The sequence below is a fragment of the Amblyomma americanum genome, chromosome 4 (assembly GCF_052857255.1).
Source record: "Amblyomma americanum isolate KBUSLIRL-KWMA chromosome 4, ASM5285725v1, whole genome shotgun sequence".
NCBI classification, from domain to species: domain Eukaryota; kingdom Metazoa; phylum Arthropoda; class Arachnida; order Ixodida; family Ixodidae; genus Amblyomma; species Amblyomma americanum.
Window position 1 is genome coordinate 9,215,075 of NC_135500.1, and position 15,903 is coordinate 9,230,977.

A 15,903-nucleotide genomic window follows, 5' to 3' on the forward strand; every position below is an offset into this window, starting at 1 on the left:
AGATACTGGTCGCGCAGTTTGCATGCTAATTTTGATGTATTTCCATCGAAGCTATGAATAGCTCGTTGGAGATGCTTTTGTGTCTCGGCGCGGGTTTGAGTCGGGTCAATTAGGGCGCGGAAAAGGCGCCACGTGCTCCGGCTCGACATTTGCCTGGCCGCCGTGTTGCAGCGGTCTACCCAGTTCGAGTCGGCGAGTTGGGCCGCGTACTCTGCCGCTCGCTGGGTGAGCTCGGCGATACGAATCTTGAGCTTTCTGTTACGTTTTTGGTGGCGCCATCTGCGGACGAGGCTCTGCCGCGCCTCCCAGAGGTGCAGAAGGTGGTTGTCCACCTCCGGAGTGGCCTATATATAATTATAATTGGTTTTTTGGGGGAAAGGAAATGGCGCAGTATCTGTCGCATATATCGTTGGACACCTGAACCGCGCCGTAAGGGTAGGGATAAAGGAGGGAGTGAAAGAAGAAAGGAAGAAAGAGGTGCCGTAGTGGAGGGCTCCGGAATAATTTCGACCACCTGGGGATCTTTAACGTGCACTGACATCGCACAGCACACGGGCGCCTTAGCGTTTTTTCTCCATAAAAACGCAGCCGCCGAGAGCTTAATTCGTGTTTCCACCGAACGAAGGTGTGTAACCAATCCTTGTGCCCACGCGTGGTAGCCTTGTTCGTGGATAGACGCCGAATTGATGTAGTTTTGCCGGAACTTAATCCAGTCTGGAAGCCGAGCTTGTGCGTGGGGTCTTGCCAATGGTTTAGTCCTTACGGTGGTATTGATAAGGCAGTGGTCACTACCGAGGTTTTCCTCGGTGTTGATCCATTCTGCGTGTACAATGTTTTTGGTAAAGGTGAGATCCGGACATGTATCCCGGGTCACGGAATTACCCAGCCGCGTTGGATATGCAGGGTCAGTGTGAAGAGTCAGGCCCAGCGTGGACGCGAGTTCCGCTAGCTTGCTTCCCCGCTTCTCTTCACGCACGTATCCCCATAGTGTACTGTGGGCGTTGAAATCGCCCACAATCAGGGGGTTCCTGCCCGCAGCCTTTAGAGCGCGGCTAAAGAGTGCTGCGAACGTTACATTTTTGAGTTTGGGGGAACAGTATATGTTGAATACGTGGAGTGGTGAATCATGTTTCTTGAGCGGAAGAAGTGTCACCATCGCATAGGAATATTCTGTGTAAAGTTCCAAGTCAACTAGATTAGCCGTATAATTTTTATGCACGCAGACGCAGGAAGAGGCGTCCTGCTGAAAGGGTATGTAATTTGTGAGGGTGACGCCACTCCCTGGCTCCTGGAGGGCAACCACCGCGGGAAGAGAATCGAAAGTTGAAAGGTAAAGTCGGAGATCCGCCCTCTTTGCGCGAGAACGGAAGCCCCGCCAGTTCCACTGGATTATTTGGACGGGGGTGGCCGAATTGGTTCTCGGGGAGCGCCTGATCTTAGGGCTGCTCGCCATGGTCATTTAGATTGAGGAGGGGTTGTACTGACACTGCTCCGGAGCCAACACTCGCAGGAAGGGGAGTATACTCCATACCAGAGAGTGAGCAGTTGTCGTCGTCGGCTACCTCGGGGGTGCGTCTAGAAGTTTTGTGAGGGCGGCCGGGTAAGGGATCGCCGGGCCTGCGCGAGGAGCGCAAGGAATTCGCAATTTGTTGGGCAATCATCGCGGGGATTGTCTCTTGCAATTTGGAGATGGCGTTTACCATCATTGAAATTTGATTTTCTATAGCGGCGAATCGGCCCTCTGCGGCCCCGAGGCGGGCCTCGAATGCGTCCACCAAATTTGTTACCGCCTTCGGTACCACGAGCTCACTCTCCATTACCTCAGCCGCGGGAGTCGAGGGGGGAGAAGAAGACTGGTTGATTTTAGATTCCAATTTGTTAATTTTCTTTAGCAGCATCTGATTTTGGGCCCTGAGTGCTGCTATTTGATCTTGCTCGGCGCTATGCGCCCTTGGAAAGGGAGTGGAAAGGGGGGAGAGAGAAGCAGCCCCACCCGAACCGCTCACCTGGTGGCCATTTTTGACTGCGTTGACCCAGGCCCTGGTATCACCGCGCGTTTCTGTCGACTGTTTCGCCAGTCCGCCGTGTGATGGCGACACCTTGGATGGTTGTTTTGCAGCACCTCCGGTAGGTGGGTTCTCGGTGTTGGAGAATTCCTGGCCATGCTGATCGCCGGGAAGCCCAAGATAGCGGCTTTTCTTCTTGGACGCCGTTTTTTTCTTTTTCGTCTTGGGTGTGCGGAATTTTGCTGCACAGTCACGAGAGTTGGTGGCATGGGAGCCACCGCACAGAGAACACCGGGGAACACAGTTGTGAGGAGCCCGCACCCCCTCCACTAGCGGAGCTTGGAATCCGCAGAGTCCACAGGTGTTCGATCGCAGGTTTGGACACGCATCAGCGCGATGGCCGACGACCCCACACTGGCCGCACGACGGGATAGTTTTGTAGTAGTTTCTCACAGAGACGACCATGTTGTCATAATGTACGTAACGGGGCTTCTCCTTACGCGCGAAAGTGATGCGTGCTTTGTTGGATGTCCCGAACTTCCGGATTTCCAGGATGGTGCCGGCGCGCCAGCACACTCGGTCTTTAAGAGTTTCCGTGGTGTCCGAGTTACGGACCACGATCACGCCGTGGCACATGTTGCCGCTGTCTTGTCTTAGGTAACCCCGAAGCGGGATCGGCCCATTGTCGGAATTTACTGCGAAGTCCCCGATAAGCTGGTCGGCCGCCTCGATGTCCGGGGTTTGCACAATGATGAGGTTTTGCTCTCGTGAGGGTAGAACGGAGATGTCGCGGGCCCGTTTCAACCCGAGGTACGCTGAAATGGCAGTGCCGTAGCCGGTTTCTGTGAACGCCTCGTGAAGAGAAGCGCTTTCTCTGGGCTTTATAACTATGACGTAGTCTTCAGGTATCGGTTTGGGCATTGGACGCGGCTTCCACTTCGAGAACGCCTTGTCCTTGTTTCCCGTGGCGCGCCTCGGAAGCGTTCACGTTTCCGACCAACGAAACGGCGGCCGGGGCGGCGCCGAACGCCGCCATCTGGGCTTTGAAGCTGCTTGAAGCAAAGCTTGACTCCGAATTTTGGGAGTAACCGTCGAATTTGAATCTCCGGTGGTGGGCACCGAGGTCCACAGCATCGCCTCAGGGTCGTAGCCGCGCACTTCTTGCGCGGAAGTCGCCATCTTGTCCTCGGAGGGCCAATTCCACCAGGCCAGGCGTAGGCGACGCCGTTAGGCTTAACGACGGCGCCGACGTGGTCGGTCGAAAAGCGGCCGTAAATTTAGAGAAAATCGGCCTACCTGGACAAATTCGGAGTCCAGGTGTTCCGCTTCGTTTTCCGGCTCATTTGACGCCAGTTTTGCCGGGGTAGAATGATTTGGGACGTGGCCCCAGCCGAAAATCGGCGGAGCCGAAGAGACGGCATTTATAAAACTCTCCATAATTTAGATGACCCGTCCATTGAGGCTCTCACTGCCTTCATTAATGATTGCTGGAGAGGGGGAGAAATCCCTGCAGCATGGAAACATACGCTCGTGACTTTCATACCGAAGCCAGGCAAACGACTAGCTCTGGAACACCTCCGCCCCATCTCCCTCACTTCCTGTGCTGGGAAACTGATGGAACACGTTCTTCTCAACCGTCCTAATCATTATGTTGAAGATAATGATCTCCTACCTGGCACCATGATTGGCTTCCGCTCAAATCTCTCTGCGCAAGACATTATGCCCCAGCTCTCTCTCGAGAGATACCGTGCCCCTCTACCAGAGCGGGCACAAAGGATTTTCTAGGGCTTGATTTAAATAAAGCATTTGACAATGCCTCACACGGAGCTATTCTCGCTAACCTCTTCCTACTAAATCCTGGTCACCGTACCTACGAGTATACACGCACCTTCCTCTCTGGTCGTACAGCTGAAATTTGCATTGGCTCTCTCCTCTCTGACTCTATAACCTTAGGTAGCAATGGCACCCCCCAAGGATCCGTTCTCTCCCCCGTTCTTTTCAATGTCGCCTTGCTCACTCTACCTTCAAAATTAGACGCTATCCCCCGGCAATTCCATATCTTATACGCAGACGACATCACCCTCTGGGTTTCAACGGGCAACGATGCTGAGGTTGAATCCGCACTTCAGCAAGCGGTGGATGTCATTGAGCGCCACGTAGCTGGAGCCGACATCTCGTGCTCACCTCAGAAGTCCGAGCTGCTGCTCACTCGAGGTCAACCCGGCCTCCACGGTCATACTCCCATCTGCATTACTGCTAGTGGCCAACCCATACGCGGAGTATACACCAATAGGGCACTGGGGCTTCTCATTCAGAGCAATCAGAGAAACACCGACACTCTGGCTTAACTCACAGTCTATGTCTCGCAGACCATTCGTCTAATTCGCCGCATTGCTAATAAACATAAAGGCATGCGAGAGGCTGGCCTGCGACGTCTTGTTCAGGCGTTTGTTATCAGTCGCCTCACATATACCCTCCCTTACCTCTACCTCATCTGCCAGAACGGGACCGCGTTGACTGCCTTATTAGACAGGCATACAAGGCGGGTCTCCATCTCCCCCACCGGACCCCCACGTTTAAAATACTGGCATTAGGAGTCTACAACACTGTGACGGAGCTCTCGGAAGCTCACCTCACCACTCAGTACGAGCGTCTCACCCACACATGCACGGGACGTCGCATACTCGACAAGCTTAGAATAAGCTTCGAAACGACCGTCGCCGCCAAGGCCCAGCTTCCGTCCTATATCCACAGCAAACTTATCGTTACCCCTCTCCCGAAAAACATGCACCCAGAGTATCATGTCGCTCGCCGCAAGGACAGGGCTAAGTCTCTGCATAAAAAGTATTTAGCAGATCGGACAGCGGTCTACGTCGACACCGCCGAATACTATGATCGCGATGCTTTTTCGCTCGCGGTTGTAAACTTCTGTGGACGGCCGAACACGTTCCCCAACCCCGCGATGTATGCCTGCATATACCCTGGGGTCTACTCTCCCTCCTGTCAACTATGTGGCGAACACGCCACTCTATCCCACATACTCTGGGCTTGACCTCAGGACTCCCCACCGCGAGGTTAGCAGCTCTCGAATACAGACCAGTGGGAGGCCGCATTGCTCAGTTCCGACTCGGACACACAGATCCAGGTTGTGACAAGGGCCCTAGAAGTCGCTGGACGCCACGGGCTCATGACCACTTGATGGCGCTATAACCCCACACCTACTGCTACCTTGGTCGATGAAAATAAAGTTTATCCTCCTTCTTACGTTGATTTCCGCGCAGAAATTACAAATTTCCTGAATAAATTTCCCTTCATGCTCCGCCTCCCGTAACGCGCGGAGCGCGGAGGAAGTCGTGAGAGCCAAGTGGAAGCGACCGGAAACGAAGTTATCGTTGCCTTGCGATGAGCCCGGTCCATTTCCTTCCTGTGCTTTTGCTGCGACAAGCCGACTAGCGCCGCTGAGAAGACATCGCCCGCGTGTTTTCTTTTGTATGTGCATTCGAGTGTATTTGATAAGTTTGCTTAAGATAAGTGGCCGAGACAGGGTAACAAGCTTAGCGCTCAGCATGCCTTTTTTCTGCGTGGTTTACGGCTGCAAGAAGAGAAGTGGCCTTGACGATGTTGCATTCCACCACTTTCCTTAAAACAAGGTGCTTGATAAGCGGTGGATTGCAGCTGACAAAAGGAAGAACTTCACGCCATCAAGGAACAGTATTATTTGCTTAAATCACTTTCCTGACACGGATTACCACCCGAACCGGTCACTGACACGGGCCGTGGGCATCACAGTGAAATCTGTTCGGCTCAAGCCTGGCGTCATTCCTTCGGTGTTTGCGCACAGACGCGCGTAGCAGCCACCGAGAGCAGCTTTCGTCAGCCTGAACACTTTGAACGCCACCTCGGCGGCACCCTGAGCACTTCGAACGCCACCTCAACGCCGGCTTCTGGACGCATGCAACGCAGCATCAACACCGAACCATGAACACGAATGCCGACCGTTAACAGTACAACGCTAGTAGCAGACGCTACTAGCACTTGTTCCCTGGTCTTGTGTATTGATGGTCTTTGTGTTAGTTTTGTTAGTTATATAGCTTTGTGTGCCAGTGTTTGTGTCAGGTAGGGTGTATTAAATGTGCCTCTTTGTGGGTACACCTGTCGCCTAGTCCATTCTTTCGGCTAGAGCGTTCTCCGAGCGTCCATGACAATGACGCGCTCTCAGGTTTTCAACAATGCGTATTATATTATTTTGCTTTCGTTTGTTCATTTACACGCCCGTGTACGCTTACAAGAAAGAAATACGTACCAGCCAGTGCTTCCTATGCGTGAAAAAGTTGCCACTTCACTTCGGCTTCCAGTCGAGTCCGAGCTGTCATTTTCCAGTGTTTGTCGCTCCTGAGTGGCAGCTGGAGGCTTGAACATATACGGGGAAGCGCAGAGACCGTTCGGAGAGCAAAATGATTTCATAATCACGAATATCTGGTGATAAATAAACTGTACAGCTGCGAAAACCCGCCGGTTCTCCCAGCAAGTGAAACGACAACAGCCGAGATGGCAACGATGACGTCAATACTTTGGACAAATCACGAGCGGAGACTGCCCGTTTGAAATAGCCTGCAGCGATTGCTGCTTATTCCTTGAAAATAAATGTCTATGTCATTGTTTTCGGGCGATTTAAATGAAATATTCGAATTGGCAGGGCACAGATCTATAGAATACCGCTCGAAACTTTTTTTTAAGCACTTCACCTTCTTTTTAATATGAACTGCCAGTAGCCTTGGCAAATTCGGTCAGTTTCTTCCTGGACTGACGAGTGGCGCGAAAAAAGTCTTCGCTTATCGAAAAGCCAGAGTGTTTAAATTTTGACCGCTGGGAGAAAACGTTGTCCTTTAGTTTCGAGGAAGCTAATTTCACAATTATGGGTCTGCATTTCTCGTGCATATACGAGCCTAACCTATGAGCCCGACGAATACTTTCATCGGAAACTGAAAGGTTCAGGACTTCAAGAAGAACATCGCGGACATTCTGCTCTGACAGGAGCCAGTTTTCGTTACTGCTGTCTTTTATGCCGCAAAAGATGAGGTTTTCACGCCGTGATCTGTCCTCGAGATCATCTATCTAACCGAGCATTCGTATTGGATGATTCTTCGCGTACTGCCTCGGTTACAGCGCTACCAAGGTCACGAGCATTTTCCTGCGTGTCTAATGAGTCCACTAGGGGATCACCGGCGGATAAACGAGTGATTAAATCTGCTGTAAGACTGGCTTTCGGCTTTAGAATCTTCACAGGCTGGCGTTCAACGAAGAAGACGTCGAGAAGCGCCGAACGCTCTGAAGATCCTGCGCCGAACGCTTGGTCCCTCGTGTGTGCTCTGGACTGAACGCTGTCGCTGGTCTGTGCCTGGACTGTACCGCTGGTTGTTCGCGACACTGTGCTTTGCAAGACGTTCCTTATTACAAGTGGTGGAGGTGCCAACAATCCCCTCGCCCTGAAGCATCTGCAATGCCTGAGACCGTCAACCAAACCGCTTCACCGCTTCCGTGGGCTGTCTGCTGTTCCGGCGCCGCGCGGCAGCGTGACCCGGCCATCTTCAGCGGCACAGATGACACGGATGTGGAGGATTGGTTGGCCTCCTATGAACGCGTAAGCGCATACAATAAGTGGGACGATACCTTCAAGCTCACTAACATTATCTTTTATTTGAGCGACGTAGCCAATTTCTGGTTTAGAATCCACGAGGCTGACGTCTCAAGCTGGGCAGCTCTCAAAGCCAGCCTGACAGAAGTTTTTGGCCGTCCCGCAGTACGTAAGCTTCGCGCCGAGAAACGCTTGCGAAGTCGGGCCCAGCAAACCGGTGAAAACTTCAGCAGTTATATAGATGTCGTCGACCTCTGCAAGCGTGTCAACCCTTCTATGAGCGAGGCTGACATCATCAGACATATTATGAAAGGCATTGAGGATGATGCCTTCCAGATGCTCGTCGCCAAAGATCCGCAGACTGTCTCTTGTGTCATCGGCTACTGGCAAAGCTTCGATGAGCTGTGCACACAGCGCATTTCTACCCGGCGTGCAGCCTTTCAGGAGGCCACACTTCCCAGCTTGGCTCTCCCAGGGGATGGTACTCTGGACCAACCGTCGCTCCTCCTGCGCATCCAGCAGTTTGTACGTGAGGAAGTCGCACGCCAGCTATGTTTGTCTACCTGCCCGCCTACGCCTGCGCCGTCGCTCACTCCCAACCTACAGCGTGTTATCGAGGAGCAGGTCGCTGAAGTCCTCCCACTTCCTCCTCAGCCACCTCTGATCGCGGATCCTCTGACGTACGCCAATTTCATGGTGCGGTCGCGGCCCTCACCTGCTGCCCCTGTCTACAGGCCACCTACCCGGCAGTTAGAACCCCAGCGACCTGCAACCCCACCTTACCGTCCGGTTGCCCGCCCCCGATCGCAGCCGCGCGTGGCTCGTTTGTGTCGCAGTCGTGACCACCGTCCCTACGATATAGGCGTGAGCCGACGTACTGCCTTCCACCGTCGTCCTAACCTGCATCACACGAGCCGCCTCTGGATTCTTCTTCTCCCAGTTACCATCCCAGCTCCCACCGCTCGCCGTCTCCTGCCCGCCGTACCCGTTCACCGATGCTCCGCCGCCAACCCGCCGTCCACGCGGAAAACTAACAACCGCAGTTCCGGAGGCAAGAACTGCGTCGCCAGCGACTCACTCAAGATCTGTTTCTGTGCCTAGCAATATTATTACCGTGTTCGTTGAGGGAGTCGCCGTCGATGCAGTTGTTGACACTGGCGCAGCCGTTTCCGTTCTCAGTCACAACCTCTGTAGCAGACTCAAAAAGTGACCGCGCCCCTTTCTCCCGTTTCTGTCCTCACCGCCAGCGCTCAGGACATTCGACCGTTAGCCGCCTGCACCGCCCGCCTGCTCATCGGGAACGTTCCCTACACAATCGAGTTCATCGTCCTCGCCCGCTCCTCTCACGACGTTATCCTTGGCTGGGACTTCCTCTCCTCACATCACGCCGTTATTGACTGCGCCCGTGCTCGGCTTGAATTGTCGCCCTACAGTGACGCCCCCTTGGACGTAACCGGTGCTGCGGCCGCTACTGTGGTCGTCTCAGAGGACACAGACATTCCGCCTTTATCTTAGTGCTGGTGCCTCTTGTGCTGCTCTCTCAGATGCAACTATCACTTATACCCCCTCTTTACGATGCGCTAAAGAGAAGTCTGTTTTGCTGTCTCGTGCCTTGCTGAAAATTGTTCGTGGCTCAAGCGCTATTTATGTGGCCAACCCGTTCTTCTGCCCTACCACTTTACTCCGTGGTCAATCGCTTGGTAGTGCCGCCTTTCTCGATCCCGCCTCAGCATACCCCTCGTCGATAGCACGGCCGGCCTTCACGTCAGCTCCATTACGCCATTTCCCATCACCTATCAGTCTTCTGTCGATATTTTTCACCGTTCGGTCGACGCCGCCCCGACGTCTACCCAAAGAGACCAGCTTGTCGCCGTTCTGCTGCGTTTTCAAGCTTCATTTGACTACCAGCAACCTTCCTTGGGCCGCACCACCACCGTTACCCACTGTATTGACACTGGAACCCATGCCCCTTTGCGCCAACCTCCGTACCGCGTGTCAGCCACTGAGCACCGCATCATTGACGAGCAGGTGACCGACATGCTCAAGCGCCACGTGATACAGCCCGTGGGCATCGCCAGTGGTCCTGCTCAAGAAAAAGGACGGTTCCATCCGGTTCTGCGTGGACTACCGCCATCTGAATAAGATTACACGCAAGGACGTTTACCCTCTCTCCCGTATCGACGATGCCCTCGACTGCCTGCAGGGCTCGGAGTTCTTTTCTTAATTGGACTTGAGCTCTGGTTACTGGCAGGTGCCGATGGCGGAGGCCGATCGCCCAAAAACTGCATTCGTCACAACCGACGGGCTCTATGAATTTAATGTCATGCCCTTCGGCCTCTGCAATGCACCCGCCACATTCGAGCGCATGATGGACAACATACTCAGAGGGCTCAAATGGCACACATGCCTTCGTTATCTAGGCGACGTTCTCATCTTTTCTCGTACTTTTCGTCTCACCTCCAGCGACTTGAGACTGCTCTCGCTGTCTGGCCGACGCTGGCCTCCAACTCAATTTGAAAAAGTGCCGCTTCGGAGTTCGGCAGCTCACTATTCTCGGACATGTCGTGTCGAAGGATGGCGTTCTCCCGGACCCGGACAAGTTGCGAGCTGTGGCCGAATTTCCGAAGCCCACTTCTATAAAAGGACTCCGCCGCTTCGTCAGCTTCTGCTCCTACTTCCGCCGCACTGTCCACAATTTCGCCACTATCATCGACCCCCTGACCAAGCTACTTTCCAGCCACGACCTTTCGGCCCGGTCGCCGGCCTGTTATGAAGCGTTTATGATACTCCGTCGCCTCCTGTCCACTCCACCAATTCTGCGTCACTTCGACCCTCGTTCTCCGACGGAACTCCACACCGATGCCAGCGTCGTCGGCCTCGGTGCAGTACTCGCTCAGCGCAAGCAAGGTTTTCACGAATACGTTGTCGCTTACGCTAGCCGGGCACTCACAAAAGTTGGAGCCAGCTATTCTGTCACCGAGAAGGACTGTTTAGCCATCCTTTTGGCGATCGTCAAATTCACCCCTACCTGTAATGGCGTCCTTTTGATGTTGCTACCGATCACCACGCCCTCTGCTGGTTGTCCTCTTTGAAAGATCCCTCTGGTCGACTGGCGCGCTGGGGTCTGCGACTCTAAGAGTACGACATTCGCGTTATCTATCGTGCCGGCCGCAAACATGCCGATGCTGATGCCCTCTCACGTTCCCCTGTACCATCTGAGGCAGTGCCTTGTATATCCGCCCTGCCTTCTTTGACGTTTGAGTCCGCTGATATGGCTTCAACGCAGACCTGTGGATCAGTCGCCACTTAGATCTCTTATCTAGCCAATCGCCTCGACCTCCTTCCCGTGCTCTCCGTCGTCAGTCCCACCATTTCGCCAACTGAGACGAGTGGAGTCACGTAGTGGTGATGGCAGTCGAAGCAGCGATGAAGACGGACGAAAGGGTCGTCTAAAAGAAAACTGTTTATTGGGCTGACTTGCACCCGAAATAGACTGAATCACTCGGCGGCGGTGAAGAGACAAGCGTGCTCGGCGGTCGTCGAACAGAATGCCCGCCGCTGTCGGCCGTGCTCAATTTAAAAGCTGTTCGCGAACTTTCGAGATAAAGAGCGCAAATTTACTAGAACATTCCGGAACAACGTAGAATCAGCTCTGCCTGGCTGCGATCAATTGAGATAAATCTAGTCGCGTCTTGCGTCACAAACAAAGCGATAAAGTGGTATGGCGGCAGATTTGAAAAACGAAAAAACACTGCAAATATTCGCGGAATTTCTCCCCTCTCAAAGAAGCAACGACCCGATGCATTAAAACAAATAATGCGACTAGTCAGGAAAAAAAAACGGATCTTGCGAAAATAGAGCATGGAAATGCGGCGGCCTTTAGCGCGCATAATACGGCCTCAGACGGACTACATGGACAACTTCTGGTCGTACGCGGCGTCGCTGGGATGCAGTCATTGCGTCAGGGATGACTTCATAATCCAGTTCACCCAGCCGACGAAGAACCTCGTACGCGCCGAAATAGCGGCGCAAAAGCTTTTCACTCAATCCACGGCGGCGAATGGGCGTCCACACCCAGACTTGGTCTCCTGGCTTATATTCCGCGTTGCGTCTTCGTAGGCTTTAGCGTCTGGCGTCGCACCGCTGCTGATCTTTGATCCGTAATCTGGCAAGCCTTCGAGCTTCTTCTGCGCGTTGAAGGTAGGCGGCAACGTCGACGTTCTCTTCTTCTGTAATGTTTGGCAGCATGGCGTCTAGCGTGGTCGTGGCCTCCTTGCCATGGACGAGCCTAAAAGGCGTCATCTGGGTGGTCTCCTTCACTGCGGTGTTGTAGGCGAAGACGACGTAACGCAGGATGACATCCCAGGTTTTATGTTCGGCATCGACATACATGGCAAGCATATCGGCGATGGTTTTGTTCAGGCGCTCGGTCAGTCCGTTGGTCTGCGGATGGTATGCAGTTGTCCTCCCGTGGCTGGTTTGGCTGTAACGCAGGATGGCTTGCGTTAGTTCCGCCGTGAGTGCTGTTCCTCTGTCCGTGATGAGCACATCGGGGGCGCCGTGTTGAAGACGAATGCATTCCACGAAAAATTTAGCGACTTCTGCTGCTGTTCCGTTCGGCAGGGCTTTCGCCACGGCGTAGCGGGTCAGCTAGTCGGTCGCTATGATGATCCACTTATTTCCAGATGTTGATGTAGGAAAAGGGCCAAGCAAGTCCATGCCGATCTGCTGAAAGGGCCTTGAGGGAGGTTCAATGGGGTTCAGAAATCCTGCTGGTCGTGTGGGAGGGGTCTTTCGTCGCTGACAATCTCGGCAGGATTTCACATAGTGTGCGACATCGGCAGACAGTCGGGGCCAGTAATACTTGTTTTGAATGCGGTGGAGAGTGCGAGTAAAACCGAGATGTCCAGCTGTCGGCTCGTCGTGTGAAGCCTGTAGAACTTCTTCGCGGAGACAAGCAGGTACAACAAGGAGGTAGGCTGTTTTGCTCGCTGCAAAGTTCTTCTTCACGAGGACCTCATTCTGCACACAGAAGGAAGACAGTCCTCGCTTGAATGAAGCGGGGGGTGTTGAAACCTTGCCTTCCAGGTACTCGATAAGGCGTTTTAGGTCGGTGTTAAGTGGAAGCCCACGGGGCCGATGCCCCCCCCCCCCACGCACCTGTTACCAGGAGCGGTCATGCCCGAGGGGGAATTGAGGAATGTATGTTGAGGCGTGACGCCCGCGCTTAGGGTGAAAGGCGGCACTAATCCCTTCTGTCCCGACGCGTGGCAACCGGTGGATCGAATGCGCATGCAGCGAGCTGCGCATTCCACTGGGCTCACAACAGCCCACGGGGACAATGCCCCCCCCCCCCCCCCCGCACCTGTTACCAAGAGCGATCATGCCCGGGGAGGGGGGGGGGAATCGAGGAATGTACGTCGAGGCGTGACGCCCGCTTAGGGTGAGAGCTGCGCATTCCACTGGGCTCGGACCGGCGAGCCCTGGGCTCCGCCCACTAGTAAAACGATGCATTTGCTTTGCTATTGGTCCAAATTGGGCGAGAGCTAGATTACTCAAGCTCCGCCCAATTATCGAAGGGGTTAAAATCCGCGGGAAACGACGACTTGGGACGAGCGCGCCGAGTCTAAAGATCGGCCGTTTTTAACAGCCTTTTTTTCATCAGCCTTTTCTTTAAACTGCCTTTTCTTTAAACTGCCTTGTCATCACTGCCTTGTATTTCGGTCCCGTCTTTAATAAATAAGTTTTGTTCTAAGAAGTTGGAATTGCTGCCCCAACCGGCAACGTGTCGCCGGACGAAGACCTGAAGTACTCTTCGTACTGCTAAAAGCCGTCCCCATCCGAAGGAGAGTCATCATGATCATCATCATCATCATCAGCCTTACTACACCCACTGCAGGGCAAAGGCCTCTCCCAAGTCTCTCCAATTAACCCTATCCTTTGCCAGCTGCATCCACCCTTTGCCTGCAAACTTCTTAATCTCATCCGCCCACCTAACCTTCTGCCGCCCCCTGCTACGCTTACTTTCTCTTGAAATCCACTCCGTTACCCTTAGGGACCAGCGGTTATCTTGCCTACGCATTACATGCCCTGCCCAAGCCCATTTCTTTCTCTTGATTTCGACTAGGATGTCATTAACCCGTGTTTGTTCCCTCACCCACTCTGCCCGCTTCCGATCTCTGAACGTTACACCTATCATTTTTCTTTCCATGGCTCGCTGCGTTGTCATTAGCTTAAGCTGAACTCTTTTCGTTAGCCTCCACGTTTCTGCCCCGTAGGTGAGTACCGGTAAGATTATGCTGTTGTACACTTTCCTCTTGAGGGAAATTGGTAAACTTCCACTCATGATCTGCGAGAATTTGCCATATGCGCTCCACCCCATTCTTATCCTTCTAGTTATCTCCCTCTCATGATCTGGATCAGCTGTCACTACCTGCCCTAAGTAGACGTATTCCGTCACAATTTCTAGGCTCTCGCTGCCAATTGTGAACTGTTGTTCCCTTGCTAGGCTGTTGAACATTACCTTGGTTTTCTGCATGTTAATTTTTAGACCCATCGATTTGCTCTGCCTGTCTAACTCATTGATCATGATTTGCAGTTCACCTCCTGAGTGACTCAGCAAGGCAATGTCATCAGCAAATCGCAGATTATTTAGGTATTGTCCATTTATTCTTATTCCCAACTGTTCCCAATTCAGGCCTCGAAATAGCTCCTGTAAACATGCGGTGAACAGCATTGGCGAGATCGTGTCTCCTTGCCTGACGCCCTTCCTTATTGGAATTTTATTGCTGACTTTATGGAGGACTATAGTAGCTGTGCAGTTGCTATATATATCTTCCAGTATTTTGACATAAGGCTCTTCTACCCCCTGATTACGCAATGCCTGTATGTCTGCTGAGGTTTCCACTGAGTCGAATGCTTTCTCGTAATCAATGAAAGCTATATATAGAGGTTAGCTATATTCTGCGCATTTTTCTATCACCTGATTGATAGTGTGAATATGATCTATTGTGGAATATCCTTTACGAAAGCCTGCCTGATCATTTGGTTGATTAAAGTCTAACGTTGCCCTGACTCTATTAGCGATTACCTTAGTAAATACTTCGTAGGCAACGGATAGTAAGCTGATCGGCCTGTAATTTTTCAAGTCCTTGGCGTCTCCCTTCTTATGAATTAAGATAATGTTTGCATTCTTCCAAGCTTCTGGTACAGTCGAGGTCATAAGGCATTGCGTATACAGGGTGGCTAGTTTTTCTAGCACGATGTCCCCTCCATCCTTCAACAGATTTGCTGTTACCTGATCCTCCCCAGCTGCTTTTCACCTTTTCATTGCTTCTAAGGCTTTCTTTACTTCATCTTTCGTTACTGGCGGGATGACGCATTGCTGTGCACTGCTGTCTTTCTCATTAACGCTCTGTTTACATTGGCTACTGTACAGGTCTGTGTAGAACTCTTCGGCTACGTTAACTATCTTATCGATATTGCTAATGACATGGCCCTGCTTGTCTCTTAATGCATACATCTGGTTTTTACCTATGCCTAGTTTCCTCTTCACTGTTTTTAGGCTACGTCCGTTCTTTATAGCATGCTCGATTCTCTCCATATTAAACTTCCTTGTGTCGGCTACCTTGCGCTTATTTATTAACTTTGATAGCTCCGTTAGTTCTATTCTATCGGTAGGGTTAGATGCCCTCATGTTTTGGCGCTTCTTAATCAGATCTTTCGTCACCTGAGATAGCTTCCCGAAGGAGAGTAGGGAAGTTTAACTGTCGGGGTCCGAGCGTTGCTGCTGGGCAAACGAGCGGGGGCTGATTGGTCCCAGGAAGGCGTCCTCATCGTCGTCCGGCGGCGGTGTATCTACAGGGGCTCGTGAGAGGTAATCGGCGTCAGAGTGCTTGCGTCCGGACTTGTCAACGATGGTGACGTCAAACTCCTGGAGACGTAGACTCCATCGAGCGAGTCGGCCAGAGGGGTCCTTCAAATTGGCAAGCCAGCAAAGCGCCTGGTGATCGCTGACCACCTTGAACGGTCGTCCGTATAGGTAGGGGCGGAACTTTGACGTAGCCCAGATGATGGCAAGGCACTCTTTCTCAGTTGTCGAATAGTTATCCTCGGCCTTGGAAAGAGAACGGCTAGCGTATGCGATAACTTTTTCCAGCCCGTCGCTTTTTTGAACGAGAACGGCCCCTAGGCCCACGCTGCTTGCGTCGGTATGAACTTCAGTATCGGCGTTTTCATCAAAATGTGCGAGGATCGGTGGGG

General features: G+C 52.7%; 1 protein-coding gene across 1 annotated transcript in view; it reads left to right on the forward strand.

The window, feature by feature from the left end:
- The window catches only part of LOC144127733 (transient receptor potential cation channel subfamily M member-like 2), a 547,241-nt gene that overhangs the window by 442,570 nt on the left and 88,768 nt on the right, over positions 1-15,903 (forward strand). The gene's annotated exons all lie outside the window — the stretch shown is intronic.